We start from the raw sequence: 16,088 nt of genomic DNA on the forward strand, positions 1-16,088 counted from the left end.
AAGTAGAGATTCTGATATTAACATTGTTTTTTCTAAAGGAAAAGCGACTTTGGAGAAAAATAAAATAGATATAGGCACTGTAATGATTAAAGGAGGCCTACCTTATCTAATAACAAAGGAAAAATGGTTGCACAACATTGATTCAAATATGGAAGATTGTATTGAAGTAGATGATGGAAACATTAGCAACAGTGACAATGATGAATGTAAAATATCTCATGATCACAAAGATGTACACAATGAAAAAAAACCAAAAATAGGTAAACCAATTCATGATGAGTGTGCTCACATCAGGAAGTTAGGACATGCCAGTTTTCCTGTAGTACAAAAAATGACTGAACATGCAGAAGGTGTCAAAATAAAAAATTGTGAAAACTATTTGGAATGCTCAGTATGTAAATCTACAAAACTCAAGACTAGCCCCAGGCCAAGAAAATCTACTAGATCAACCAACAAAATTTTTGAATTAGTACACATGGACTTAGTTGGTCCACTAACTCCATCAATCACTTATAGAAAACGTTACTTCTTGACCATAGTAGACGATTATAGCCGCTATGGATTTGTTTATACATTAAAACACAAAGATGAAACCTTTCAAAAATTTAAAGAATTTTATAAACGCATAGAAACACAACACAATATCAAAATAAAACAAATTATGACAGATAGGGGATGTGAATTCATGTCTAAAGAATTCTCCCAATGGTTAAAGGACAAAGGAATGTTACATTACACGTCTAGTCCATTTTCTGCGTTCCAGAACGGGATTGCAGAGAGGAAGAACTCAACATTACAAACCATGATTAGATGCACATTGGAAGATGCTGGCTTAAGCAAACAATTCTGGTCAGAAGCCTTACATTATTCCAATTACACACAGAATAGAACCTGGTCCAGCATTGTAAATAAGACACCATATGAAGTAATGTATAATAGGAAACCAAAATTGGCACACATGCACATATTTGGAGTCACCGCAGACGTACACATACCTAAGCAACTAAGAAGAAAGGGAGAAAACGTGTCCAGAAGACTCAGATTTATGGGATATGAGACAGGCACTAAAGGGTACAGATTCATTGATAGTAATAACAAATTTATAGTCTCCAGAACAGCTGTGTTCCATGAACAGGCTAACTGGTCTAAAATACATCTTAATGAAATATTTCCAAGTAACAACAAAGATACAAAATCTCAAGAGAAAGGGACTATAGAAAAGCAAAATATCAACAAATATAAAAACAAAACCAAAACATGGACAAATAGCCAACACAAAATAAAGACAGACACACTAACAAAAAAGGAAGCAAGATATTTGCATGATAACAATAGTAAACCTGAAAAAACAATTAGAAACACCAGAAATCAGATGCCAAATAAATACAAGGATTATATAATGCATATGGATGGTGAGTCAACGACACCTAATACATATGAGGAAGTGTTAAAACTCCCTCGTAAAGAAAAAGAAAAATGGGAATTAGCAATGAAAAAAGAGATGGAAAGCTTACAAGGATTAAATGTATTTACACCTGCAATTGCACCAAAGGATAAAACAATTATTGGTACCAGGTGGATATATAAAATTAAGAACTTAGAGGGAGGCAATACCCTATACAAAGCTAGACTAGTTGCACAAGGTTATGCACAGAAATATCCGGAGGACTATACTGACACGTATTCCCCCACAGTAAGAACCGAGAGTGTCAAAACAGCCCTAGTGGTAGCATCAGCACTTAATCTCGATGTATTCCAATATGACATACAGACTGCGTATCTACACGCAAAACTAGATAAGGAAATATATGTAAGAGCACCTCACAGTCAATACACAAACAAGAATGAGACTTGGTTGTTAAACAAGAGTTTATACGGGTTAAAACAATCTGGTAAACGATGGTATGATTGTTTAGTAAAAGTACTTAAAACCATGGACTTCAATGCCACCACTGCTGATAACTGTTTTTTCGTCAAAAAGGGTGATGATTACATAGAATTTGTATTGATCTATGTGGATGACATTTTATACATAGGAAAACATAAAGAGAGAAGAGAAACTTTTGTAACTAAGCTAAATGAACATTTCTCATTGAAATCTTTAGGCAAAGTAAACAAATATCTTGGTGTTCAAATTAATAAGACTAAAAGAGGATTCAAACTTACTCAGAGAGATAAGATCATAGAGCTCTTAAACAAATGCAATCTAAGTAATGCCAAACCTTATGATACTCCTATGCAGACTGACTTTCTAAGAAATACTGATGAATCATCCCCTGAATTCAAAGATAACACATTCTATAGATCAGTCATAGGTTCACTTCTTTATATATCTAATTGGACAAGACCAGATATCGCTTTACCCCTCAATTTATTATCCAGACATGTCAGCAAGCCAACAATGTACCACTGGGAAGCTGTTAAAAGAATATTAAGATATCTGAAAAGTACACTAGACTTTTGTTTAATGTTGGAACCTAACGATAATAAAGAACCAAAGCTTACATGTTACGCAGATGCGGACTGGGCTGGAGACACCTCATGTAGAAAAAGTACATCTGGTTATATATTCTTCTTAAATGACTGTCCAGTTTACTGGTACACTGGTAAACAAGAATTAGTGGCCACTTCAACGACAGAAGCAGAATATGTTTGTTTATCTAAAGCTGCAAATAACCTTGTATGGTTTAATGATTTGATTTCAGATGTTTGGAAAAAACCTGCTTTGCCTTTTGTTATGCATGAAGATAATAAAGCAGCTATTGAAATATCTAGATCTGACGCCATTGGACAAAGGTCCAGACACATAGATATAAAATTTAAACATGTGAGACAATTATCTCAGGATGGATTTATTAAAGCAGTGCATTGTGAAACTTCAGAACAATTAGCTGACATATTGACAAAACCTTTACCTGCTAAGCAGCATAAATATTTAACTTCTAAGTTGTATGTTTTGTACTGTCCTGAATCTGAATGTAATTGGTGTTGCATAACGAATCGGCATTTAGAGGGGGATTTGTCAGATGTAAATGCCTTATTCTCTAATGTGTAAATAGTATATGAACGGGGTATCAGGGGTTAATTTATTCTTCACTTCTTAATGTATTCATAATTCACCACTCCCATAACTAGCTCCACCCATTGTATATATAAGGAGCTGTTTGCACCCTTTTTCCTTGCTTCTATCTGTGAATATTCAGTGAATATAGAATGCCTAATGTAAATAAAAGGAGATATATTTAAACCTTTAACTCTTACTAAATTTATTGAGTCTGATCCTGAAAATATTGCAACAGATACGATCCAATATATCTAAAAATTCTTCTCACAATTTTTTCTTAAGAACAAGAAGCTACATAATTTAATTTATAAAAACACTCTGTTTCTGGATAGGAAAGGGAGTTAATGGATATGAGATTAGAATGCATATTGTGTCCACATCTGGTTAACTTATACAGCAATTATATTATAACACAGTAGAATTAGAAGAGACGACAGTTGGAATCAAATTTCGAGAATAAAACTTTAACAATATGAGATATGCTGATGACACCACTTTATTTACTAAACGTAAAGTAGTTTAAAAGGGCTCATCATAAAAGTAAAAATGGAAAGTAAAATAACTGAATTACTGTTAAGCATTTAGAAGACAAAAGTAACATCAGGGAGTGAGATTTAACAAATTTTGAATAGTTAAAAGCCTCTTATCTTCATGGCCAATGCTTTTTACAATATAACAGACTTTAATCTCTAGTCACCATTTTCTCTCATGTATTTTAAAATAGCTCCTCATTTCGCCTATGGCCATATATTCACAGATCTGACCTATGTTAAATAGGCTTTTAGATTTTATTTGGATAGAACGGGAACATTTTAGAAAGTCTGATGCTCTGTGGCATTACAGGGAAAACAAGTATCTTTAATGGTATCCAGAGCGACCATTTCCCAATGGACGTGACTGAACATTTTATAAGCATATCTTGCTTTTAAAAGTATTGATGTATTTTATTCAAAAGAAAAGCAGCTCGGGCTGATTACAAAGGACATTTTCCAATGAACAAGATTTGTAATTCTAACACCGTGTTGTCAAGATACCTTTTAAAACCACTATAATACTCTGCAGGGCCTGTCTATGTACTCAGTTGCTCTCTTTGCCTGATAGTTCTCCATAATTCAATTGCATTCATGTCAGCTGCACACTTTCCATGTTTGTTTGGCTTTTCTATGATGAAGGTTGGGTTTCTATGCCTGGGTTCTTTGCACAGACCCGGGCCTAGGCTTGCCAGGTGTCCACTATTTGAGCGAACAGTCCGCTTTTTTCACATTATGTTCACTATTTTTTTTCACAAAATAGTGGACATTTTTTTTATTCAAAAGCTTTATGATGAAATGGTACATCATCTAAAGCTGTACAGTCTAAGAGAATAAGGATAGGAGAATCGCGTTTTGTCTTTTTTTTCATAAGTTAGAATGAGACAAAGATCGAATATCCATTGAACTCGATTCTCCGAAAAAATTAGTGATGAGATTAAAATAAAAATATATTATAAAATTATGTACAGTTCACATTTTTAAAATGTATTGTAGCTTGTGTCGACTGACCTAAAATGGCGTCGAGTGATGAGAGTGACAGCGGCGAGATTTCGAATTCTTTAAAATGAAAGAGAGGAGTGTGCAAATACACCAAAGTTTATGTCCATCTACAGGGCGATTCATCCCTTGATAAGTGGACATACTTTTTCAAGAAAGAGCCAGCTCCGAGTTTACTGAAACTGTTCCAGTATTGTGCATCAATTCCGGTATCAAATACAAACGTTGAACGAATTTTCAGCATCATGGGAAATTTGTGGACTGACGAACGTAACCGACTGCTTGTACCATCAGTTGTATATTTTTTAATATTTCTCAACGTTGTACTGAAATTAAAGAATTATTCCTTAAACACAAAGAATTGATCAAAGCTGCGCAGTCAAATAAAAAATACACACGACAGCAAAGTAAAATGTAATTTAATATTTTACATATTATTATAATATATTTGATGTTTTGAATTTTAAGTAAAGTTTTGAAGTGATTATTTTCATACGTGTTAAAATGATTGTAAGAAAATATATAATTTAATTGTAAAAATTTTCTTTATTTTTTTACTACTTAACCCCCCCCCCCCCCGCTTGTCCGCTATTTTTTGGAAGCAGACTTGGCAACCCTACAGACCCCTGATTTCTCCTTTGCCTAATCTTGTCACTCACTGTGAAGACTGATTTTGTTATTTCAGTGGTGTTCATTGCCCTTGAATATACATCTAATGATTTATTAGTTTGTCTTTGACACATTCTAGTATCTGATCTGACACTGACTTTATTTATTTGAATACCTATATACTTTGAGAAGATTATGCAAGAATAAGATGCTTTATAAGTATATTTCTATTATTTCCCAGTTCTATGCACTAATTTTACAGCATTTGTTCTGACATTTATATCCTGATGCATTTTTCATTCAATGCCAAATATTTTCAATTTACATTTAAAATATAACTTATGGTTTAGATAGAAACATTTGTATTATTTTAGAGACTAGTCTACCCCATTTATCATTTAGCAATGTTACCTTTCCTTATATGTGTGGATTTATCAATAAGAAAGCTGAAGAATATTTTGGTATATCTGCAGGATTTTCAGCTGGTACTTTGTCTTAAATTGTATATTTATATAGTCACAATTCTATCCTGAATTTCTGAAAATCATGATTCCTATTATTTAACTTTGGTACTATACATTTAATGATTACATTGTTGGCCTTCTTTCTCTGTTAACAACTGTTATGACCTCTTTTTCTTCATTTGACATGTAATTATATATTTCTTGCTATTTGCCTTGTGCCTATGATGTGCTAGCAGGAGGCTAAATTGCTGAATCACCTACATTCTCTAACTGAAGAACTCCACTTAGAGATCTTTTACTTTAAGAATGAAATCAAAGCATGATTTCAGTAGAAAAAGGAGAGAATAGGAGCCTGAGACATAAAGTGTTTGCATTAGCAAACCAAGAGAAAGCAAATCTATTTGTGTACGAAGGGGAGAGAGAGTATATCTGCAACCTCTCATGTATGGGGTGCCTAGGTTTTTATGTTCTCCGTTGTCCTGTTCAACATATACAGGACAAGAATTTGACTCAATTCTCACAAGACTGATTGGCTGTGGCTGTTTGGACTCTCTGGCTGGAGATTGTACCATCTTTGGTCTCGGATGGGGCTGCACATCCCCAGTCAAGATTGGGGATTGGCTAGAATCCACCAGAATTGGGTGGCCAGTATATTTAAATCAAATAAATGTATACTGCTAATATCAACTGAAGTGTTAAATTAATTCACATTTTTACCTACTTGGTGTTTGGTTCCAAATAATATTTATTATTTTCCAAATAAAATTTATTTTACAAATAAACTGAGAATGTAGAAGGAAATTGCAAATTAAATAATATTTTAAATTTTGTGCTTGCATTAATTCAGTTTAAAAAACAGATGTTGTAATACTAAACACCCATAGTTGGAAATTAGGGCTGGTTCCAAGAGGACAGGAAAAGAGTAACCAAAAAAGAGACAGTAAAGTAAAACAAATAGGAAAACTATGAAGTGTGAGCAAACAAAAGCCAATTAGCAGTAGCTTTAGTACAATAAGCTGGAGGTAGCACCAATCAAGAAGTTAACATTTCTAGCAGAATTGCTGGAACACAGACAGCTGCTATTTTCAAGTAAGGAACTTCTACTGTATACTACCAGTAATCTTTTCTTGTACTATACCGTATATATTTAGTTGCAGTTTGGGGTACTACATTATTGTCCTGACTGCTGATGATCATTTCCTCATACAATATAAGCGATCAACATTTTATCTATCAAAAAGTAACAGCCAGTTGTGTTCCAACCCCACCTCTCATTTCTCCTCACTGTATTTGCTTTTCACAGCAAAGAGAAAAGTAACTATTGTTCAATAGCAAAGTCATCCCTCAGAACAACTACAGTAGACAGAGATGTGGTGGTAAGGTCTAGAGGTGAGATTCACTTACCTCCCTACTGGTTCGCAAATGTGAATTGCTTCATTCGTACACGCCACCTCTGTGCATGTGCAAGGCCTTCTGTGTATACGCAGTAGTCATGCATTACGTCTGGGCGGGTTGGTGGAGCTTCCCGCGGTCGCCGCTACCTGTTCGTGCGATCCGGAGAGAACCGGCTGAATCCCACCAAAAAATCCTTTTTTTCACTGCTTTTAATGTATGGGTTACTAGTGGTAACATAAGTAGTACATTATAATCTACTAGATTAACTAAATCAAAAGGAAGTCAGACACCTTTATCCAGTGATGGGATTCAAGTAATTTAACAACTGGTTCTCTGCCCTAATGATTTCTTCCAACAACCAGTTTGCCAAACTGCTCAGAAAGTTAACAACCGGTTCTCCCGAAGTGGTGCAAACCGGCTGAGTCCCACCACTGCCTTTATCCCTTTATTACAAATGCACCAGACCATTTATATTTTTTTTCAAAAAAAAAAGTCTTATATTAATTTTTGTACTACATCAATTAACACTTTTCTTATTTTTCGTGGAATAAGAGTAGGAAAATGTTTATAGGTAAGACCAAATCTTTAACTCAGTCAAAGAATGAAAGTTGAGCTAGCACTATAAAAATTCATACTTATACACCTACAAACATGCACACTCACATAGAAAAAAATAATCAGCTGCTCATAAAATAATATTTTATTTCAGTCTTCTCCAACATGAGATTATACATGGTATTCATGAACAACAGGATAATACGATCAGACTAAAACTTGAAAATGTCATCGGGGAATATATATATATATATTACTTTAATTCAGTTGTCTCTGTCTTTAAAAGGGGAGAAAGGATGATCCAGGGGAGTACAGTTTATCATCAATATCTGGGAAGATTCTTGAATAGATTGTAAAGACTGTAAACATCTTAAAACCTATCATATTAATTTATCAAGAACAAATGTAGCCATACTAACTCAATCTCATTTTTTCTGATTGATTAACTTATTTAATAGCTTGTGCGAAGGTGCAGATGTAATATATATTTGATTGCCACAAAACATTTAATAAAGTTATCCATGAAATTCCAAATAACAAGTTAGTTAAGTGTAGACTTAATGGCATAATAATTAAGTGAATACGTTACTACCCTATTCAAAGGGGCTCAACAGTTCTCCATCAGACTAGAATAAGACTGAGTAAGAGTTTACATGATTCATTCCTGCATCCTGTACTCAATATTCCAATTAATAATTTAGATGAAGACAATATATAATAAATTTAAAGAAGTACAATATTCAGTGTGATAGTTAATATTGATGACAAAATTAACATTTAATATAGAGTAGGAAATGAGCTCAAAACATCAGAGTCAAACAAATGCCTTCATGCAGGAAACAAAAATCACATACACAGATATAGTACAGGGAGTAGATGGCTTGATAAGAAAACTTGTAATGGCCAAATTGCAAATGTAGCTAAATTCAACAGTATGATCTCACAGTCCTTCCACTCCCCACCCCCCAGAAATGCCAGTAGAAGTTTAAACTGCATCAGCAGAAATATATTTTTCAAATCAAGGAAAGATTTCTTTACTAAACTCCATCTTGAATATTATGTCTTCTTCTGAGCAACATGCTTTAAGAACACTTCAAATAAATAAAAAAGAGGAATTAATATTATCAGGTTCATAAATCTCATGAAAAAGAGATTTTGTTGTGTTTAATCTAGGAAGAGATTATGAAGATAGCATTCTTTAAAAACTTGAAACGAAGTCATATAAAACAGGGGTCACCAACCTTTCGGACTTCAGAGACCACTGCATTCATAATTTTAAATCCTGTGGACCGCTAATATGATCTTCTTACTGACTGGCTGGGTGGTCACAGCTAGGTGGGCATGTGACTGGGTGGGGATGGCCAACTTGATGTCACTCATGTTGAGGGCTGCCTAGCTGGCCTCTACTCACCCCTCCCCTCCCAGCCACTCCTTGCCTGCCTGCCCGGGCTCCTTAGGGTCCCAACAGGAAGCAGTTGTTGGAGCTAAGCAGCCACCATGAGAAAGAGTTGGCAAAACAGCTCAGTTCAAATTGGATCTGATGGAGAAGGAGGCTCAGCAGAAGCACCTAAATTGAGGACTACGAGCATAGGCTTTCCAAGCAGAGGGAAGACCTGCAAGAGTGCAAGGCCAGGTACCGGCGCCTGGAGGCTCAGCAGGCTGAGTTGGTCAGACAGTTCCAGACTATGATGCGGTCCCACTGGAACAAGGCCTTCCAGCTCCTTGCCACCAGTGGCACTTCCCTCCAGCCTTTGGCCAAAGCCCCGCACCAGGAGGCCAAAGCAGACCCCAAATTGGAATTTCTGCCCCCTCCGCACAAAAAGACCCCAAAAGGAGAGACTTTCTGCAGTAACACAAGCATTCATTGCTCAAATCTGTCCCAGGGGTTGTAGTTTGAGGACCTCTGATTTAGTGCACTCCACATAATGCAAATAATTTTTCTGCGGACCATCAAAATTTTCTCGCAGACCACCAGTTGGTGACCACTGATATAAAAGACCTGTTTCCTGTCATTACTAACACCAACCCAAAGTAACAGATTAAAGTCAGAAGAGCTTTCCAAACTTCAAATATCCCAACTTAATATTAGAGAAAAAATTGTTAATAGTAACAATGTTTGACTGTGGAATCATTTACCCAGAAAAACGGTAGGTTTCTTTTTCTGGATGTGTTTAAGTAGGAGCTAGTTATATATTTGTTGAGAATCATTTAATTTGAATCCCTGAAAGAGGATGGGTCTTCATGACACAAATTACCCTTTAATATAATTCAGTGTATAACTTCTCATTAATTTTCTTCAATCCGACTTCTATCCACTTTTTTCCTTTTTCGGTTTTTTTTATTGTACTCAAAGCAAATAACATCAAGACAACTTAAGGGATTTTGGTGCCTCAGGATAAGGATAAAATGGTACTCCTCACATTTAATATACAAAAATTAATTCAACTGCCCTCTGAATTATGCCATATCTCCATAACTAAAGACTTCAGCAGTAGCAGGGCAGGCTGGACACCATGTACATATGATCCTCCACCATTTTGCTTCTGCTTCGTTTGTTCAGTTGCTTCATCCTGCTTCATATTTTCTATCAACCCCACAAGGGTTACTTTTTTTTGAGTTACTAGGAATAACTTTTCTAAAAATGCACCAACGCCTTGTGGATGTGTGTGCATGTATAAACTCCCACATATATTCATATACATATCATTCAGAGGTGGGTTTCAGCAGGTTCTGACCAGTTCTGGAGAGCCGGTAGCGGAAATTTTGAGTAGTTTGGAGAACCGGTAGTAAAAATTCTGACTGGCCCTGCCCCCATCTATTCTCTGCCTCCCAAGTCCCAGCTGATTAGGAGGAAATGGGGATTTTGCAGTAACCTTCCCCTGAATTAGGGAGGGAATGGAGATTTTACAGCATCCTTCTCCTGCCATGCCCACCAAGCCATGCCCACCAAGCCATGACACGCACACCAAGCCACATCCACAGAACTGGTAGTAAAAATTTTTTAAACCCACCACTGATATCATTGTCAAAAATAGTGTGACTATGCTGCATTTATTAATTACTATGGGTCTGCTAAAAGCATCTAGTTGGTTTATGTCAAGGGTGTAAACTCATGTCATTACAGCAGTGTCACGTGATGTATCAGGACTTTTCCCCCCTTCACTAAAATGGGCATGGGTGAGGCCAGCGTGTGATGCATCCAGCCCACTGGCCAAGAGTTTGACAGCCTTTGTTTATATAAATATAAATTTTGAATCATTTTTATTATAGGGTAGATCTGTGATACATTTATATGTTGGGGTTTAATTTGGTAGATATACAGTCACTCCCCCCCCCCAAGGTTTTTATTTTTTTTTATTTTTTTTACAAACATATCAATGCGTGAACCGTGTGGCATCTGAGTGTCTTACATTTTAGTACAAATAAAATAATATTCATCATATTTACTACGTTTGACAAGCTTATATAATTCTGGTAATAGTACACATATTTATGTTAAGTTATAATCTTTCATTATTTAATTATTCAATATTTCAAAATGTTATTTTTATGCCAATCACCATATTCTGAGTGTCATTCCTTCTACTACAAATAAAATATTATTAATCATATTTATTACATTTACGGTGACTTTTAAATCCACACCAGAGGTAGAGAGGTATCTCTGGACTTCTTGTGCAGTGGAATGCTGGCCGTGGCATTGTTTTAGGGCCTGTCAGCTTGGAAAAGCAGTAACAGTAACAGTAACTTAGTTGGAAGGGACCTTGGAGGTCATCTCGTCCAACCCCCTGCTTACGCAGGAGACTTGTACTAGGGATTCGAATCGCTGAACTGCTGACCTTTCTGATCGACAAGCTCAGTGTCTTAGCCACTGAGCCACCTAGTCAGCTTCCTACCATAGTCGATAGGGTATTTAGCATTTACTGAATAGAGTTGCTCACATTGACTTTGAGTTGGTTGCTAGATGGTGAGGACTCCTGATATGAGAGGGAATGTCTTGTGAAATTATCCGGTAATCTTTCAAGTCTATGCATCTAATTAAGGAGACATGGTTCTTTGTGAATGAGTTCAGCCACTTGAAAATGAGATCCATGTCCTTACTGGTTAACACAGGGCAGAGTATTTTAAATAAGTCAGTAGCAACCCAGAGCCTTGATGATTTGCACTTTTTCCCCCTTGAGGTAAAATGATGGCATAATTGCTTTATGTTGTATTATTTATAATAGGTTATTTTTCCTGCCTCAACCAACATTTTGGGATCTTCTGGATTTCTAGGTTTTTGTTTTTTTTTGTAGCCAGGTCTAATTTTGTTGTATAGTTGCTTTTCCCTAAATTTTCCTGATCCCTTTGAGAATAGTTTGTCAAGATTATCCGTCAGTAATATTTTTTGCCTCATGGTCTTTATCAGTGATAGTGTTTATCCGCTTTGTCTTCTTTTTATATTGATTTCATTTTTTCCAAGGATCAGGATATAATTCAAAGATCTAACTTTTATCTATCTATCATTTTATATGACATTTTATACCATGAGGTCCCTAGGGTGACTCATGTTACACCAATGATCCATGACCTGAACTGGCTGCTTCTGGGAGCAATTCAAAGTGTTGGTTTATTACCTTTAAATCACTTCACCGTCTCATCCAACTGGGACTGGCCTGCACCTTCTACATCAGCAAAGGAGACATGCTGTCGGCCCCATTGGTCAAGGAATTTCAGCTGGTGGAGTCCAGGAGAAAGGCATGTCTGCCATGGCTCCTGTTTTTTGGAACCTCTGACTCCCTGAGGTAAGATTGGCTTCCATCTTTCTGATGTTCTTCAAGAAGCTGAAGACCTAGTTCTGCTAAATGGCTTGAAGCCCCAATAGGAGAGCATCCTGCTGGAGATGATTGATGATTTAAGAGGCAATCCCACCTCGTGCCAGCACATCCTGTTCCCTCCTTCCCCTAATGTTAGTTTGATTGTGATTTCCATTGTTATTGTTTTAGAAATATTTATCTTTTAGGACCTTAATGTTTTAATGTTGTAAGCCACCCACAGTTGTTTCAATATGAGATGGGCAGCAAACAAATTTAATAAATAAATAAATAAATGTGTTTCAGGAGCTGTATGATTTTAATTTATTAAGTTTGGTAGTCCTAATAAAAACAGTAATGGTAATACAGAAAGAGAGCAAGAAGAAGAATAAACCTTACTATGAAAGGCAAGAGAGTCAGTGAGTGGTTAAAGCATGAGGCTGGAAGTTTTTAGTCTTGCCTTGGGCTCAAAGCCACCTGAGTGACCGTCGGCCAGTCACTTTCTCTCATCCTTACAGGTAAAGGTTCCCCTCACACATATGTGCTAGTTGTTCCCAACTCTAGGGGACAGTGCTCATCTCCATTTCAAAGCCGAAGAGCCAGCGCTGTCCGAAGACGTCTCTGTGGCCATGTGGTCGGCATGACTAAATGCCAAAGGTGCATCTTCCCACCAAAGGTGGTCCCTATTTTTCTACTTGCATTTTTTTACGTGATTTCAAACTGCTAGGTTGGGAGAAGCTGGGACAAGTAATGGGAGCTCACTCCATTACGTGATGCTATGAATTCAAACCACTGAACTGCCGACCTTTCGATTGACAAGCTCAGCATCTTAGCCACTGAGCCACCGCATCCCACTCTCATCCTTAGGAAGGAGGAAATGGCAAACCACTTCTGAAAAATCTTGCCAGGAAACTGCAGGGACTTGTTAGGACAGTCTCTGAGATTCAGACATGATTGAACATAATAATATTTTTTTAAAAAGTCAAAGGGTGTTGAAAGAACAACATGATTAAGCTAGAGAGAGCTGGGATTCCTCGACCTGTAAATTACAAGGAAGTAAGAAATAAAAGAAGCAGGTAAAAGTGGCACTGATTTTCTAATATCATTGTGAGGACTTGTTTGGATTTGCCTCAGCAAAGAATCTCACACTGTGGAAACAAGGCAGTTCTCTTTGTTGAAAGAAAATGGTGATATGGTTCTATGGATGATACTCTAAATTGCTTCCTGTGCCTCAACCAGCACTTGTGATAACTGGAAGAGGAGAAAAGCCTGCTGAAAATTATTAAGAATCGAGGAAAGCAGTTTTCAGTACATTTGCTATACCTGCCTTCTGGTGTGAAGCCACTGTAATAAGCATGAGCGAGAACCAGCAGAGAGAAGTTGCCTCATACTTTGAAAGCCAAAATCTGCAAGGCCAAAGGATATTCCCTATGGAGGAAAGTAGCATTTTGCCATTTAAAAACTGAATTCAATTTGATACCTTGTCAAGGAACATGGATTATAAACCAGGAAAGTAAATGATTGAATTAAAAGTTGTATTTACATATTGTTATAGAACTCCTAAAAAAGGGACGTGATGGCTCAGTGGCTAAGATGCTGAGTTTGTCGATCGAAAGTTCGGCAGTTCGGAATCCCTAGTGCCGTGTAATGGGGTGAGCTCCTGTTACTTGTTCCAGCTTCTGCCTACCTAGCAGTTCGAAAGAACATAAAAAATGCAAGTAGAAAAATAGGGACCACCTTTGGTGGGAAGGTAACAGCTTTCCATGTGCCTTTGGCATTTAGTCATGCTGGCCACACGATCACAGAGACGTCTTTGGACAGCACTGGCTCTTCGGCTTTGAAACGGAAATGAGCACCGCCCCCTAGAGTCGGGAACGACTAGCACATATATGCGAGGGGAACCTTTACCTTTACCTTTATAGAGCTCCGGGTCTTTCTCTGTATGTATGTATGTATGTATGTATGTATGTATGTGTGTGTGTGTGCGCGTGCGTACGTGCCTTCAAGTCAGTCTTAACTCCAGGCAACTATGTGGATAAGTCGCTGCAGTTTTCTTGGCAAGATTTTCAGAAGTATTTTGCCATTGCCTTCTTCCGAAGGCTCAGAGAGAATGTCCGAACAAAGGTCACCCAACTGGAGAGACTAGAATTTGCATCTCCTGATTGTTAACCTGTTTCACTACAGCTAACTTGCTTGTAGAAGTCAGGATAGTTTGCTATCTCTGTGGAACAGCAGAAGTTTTGACAGGGAGTTATTGATGCTTACAGTTGAAAATTTAAGCGGTTTTTATAGTTAAATTCCATTGCCTTATACTTCAGACAAAATCTGAAAGTCACTGCTTCTGTATAGTTTGCTATGATGAGCCAACAAGGCAATCAAGAGGATTCCCTTCAAACTATTAGTTTGATCCAGAAAATTAAGTCTAATCAGAGCTTCAAATCAATTCTTTGAGTCAATTTTATTGTGGAAAACCAATTCAGACTTGAAATCTGATCATCATCTTTGAACTGAATTCTTGAAAACAAGCTCTAGACTTTAATACGACTTTAATTCTGACTAGGTGGCTCAGGGCTAAGACACTGAGCTTGTCGATCAGAAACGTTGACAGTTTGGTGGTTCGAATCCCTAGTAGAGGTCTCCTGTGTGAGGCTAGGATTTTATAGCATATTGTAATAGTAATAGAGTTGGAGGTCCCGTCCAACTCTATTACTATTACAATATGCTATAAAATCCTAGCCTTTAACTTTTTGTTTAAAATTCAACATTTCACAAAACCAAATGCAGGTCTGCATTACCTTGCACTAAGGATACTTAAGGACCTGTGTGTGTATGTGTATAACATTATGTTATATCATTATGTTATATGCTGTGCTAATTAGTACTACATTCCATCATGAATTGAAAATTTTCAGATTATACCCATACCATACCCATAATATGCCTACTCAGGAAAAGAATTAAGTGCTATAAGATTAAACTAGTTTACACATTGCAGGTTTGTGGGAGTGCATTAAATGCATATACATACAATTATTGTTTCTGTAATGTGTTTCATTTGTATATATAGATAAGTTTATAAATTCAAATCATGTGTAATCAGCAGAGTTGGTATTCAGCCAGTTCTGACAGGTTCTGGAGAACCAGTAGCGGAAATTTTGAGTAGTTTGGACAACTGGTAAATACCACCCCACCCCCATCTATAAAATCCCCATTCCCACCCCACTCCAGGGGAAGGATACTGTAAAATACCCATTCCTTCCCCACCCCACTAACCTGCTTTCCAGCTCCATTCTCCTGTGCAAGGCAATAAAAGAAGACCCAGACAATCAGCTGGGACTCCGATCAGCTGGGACTCGGGAGGCAGCAGTATCCTTCTCCTGGAGTGGGGTGGGAATGGGGATTTTATAGTATCCTTCCCCTGCCATGCCCACCAAGCCACACCCACAGAACCCGCAGTAAAAAAAATTGAATACCACCACTGGTAACCATTCCCAAAACTGTAGTCATAGTCTGCTTAATTGTATTTAACTGTAATAAGACATTTCACTTATAAAATTTCTATATTTAATCAAATATTTCTGAATCTTTTTCATGAAGCTATTAAATATCCATAGTTGGATACGCACAATTTAATAACATTTCATGAATTGTGAAATTGCATACCCCTGCCTGAAGCATT

The sequence above is a fragment of the Pituophis catenifer genome, unplaced genomic scaffold (assembly GCF_029215685.1).
Source record: "Pituophis catenifer annectens isolate HBS135680 unplaced genomic scaffold, rPitCat1.0.hap2 SCAF_8, whole genome shotgun sequence".
NCBI classification, from domain to species: Eukaryota; Metazoa; Chordata; class Lepidosauria; order Squamata; family Colubridae; genus Pituophis; species Pituophis catenifer.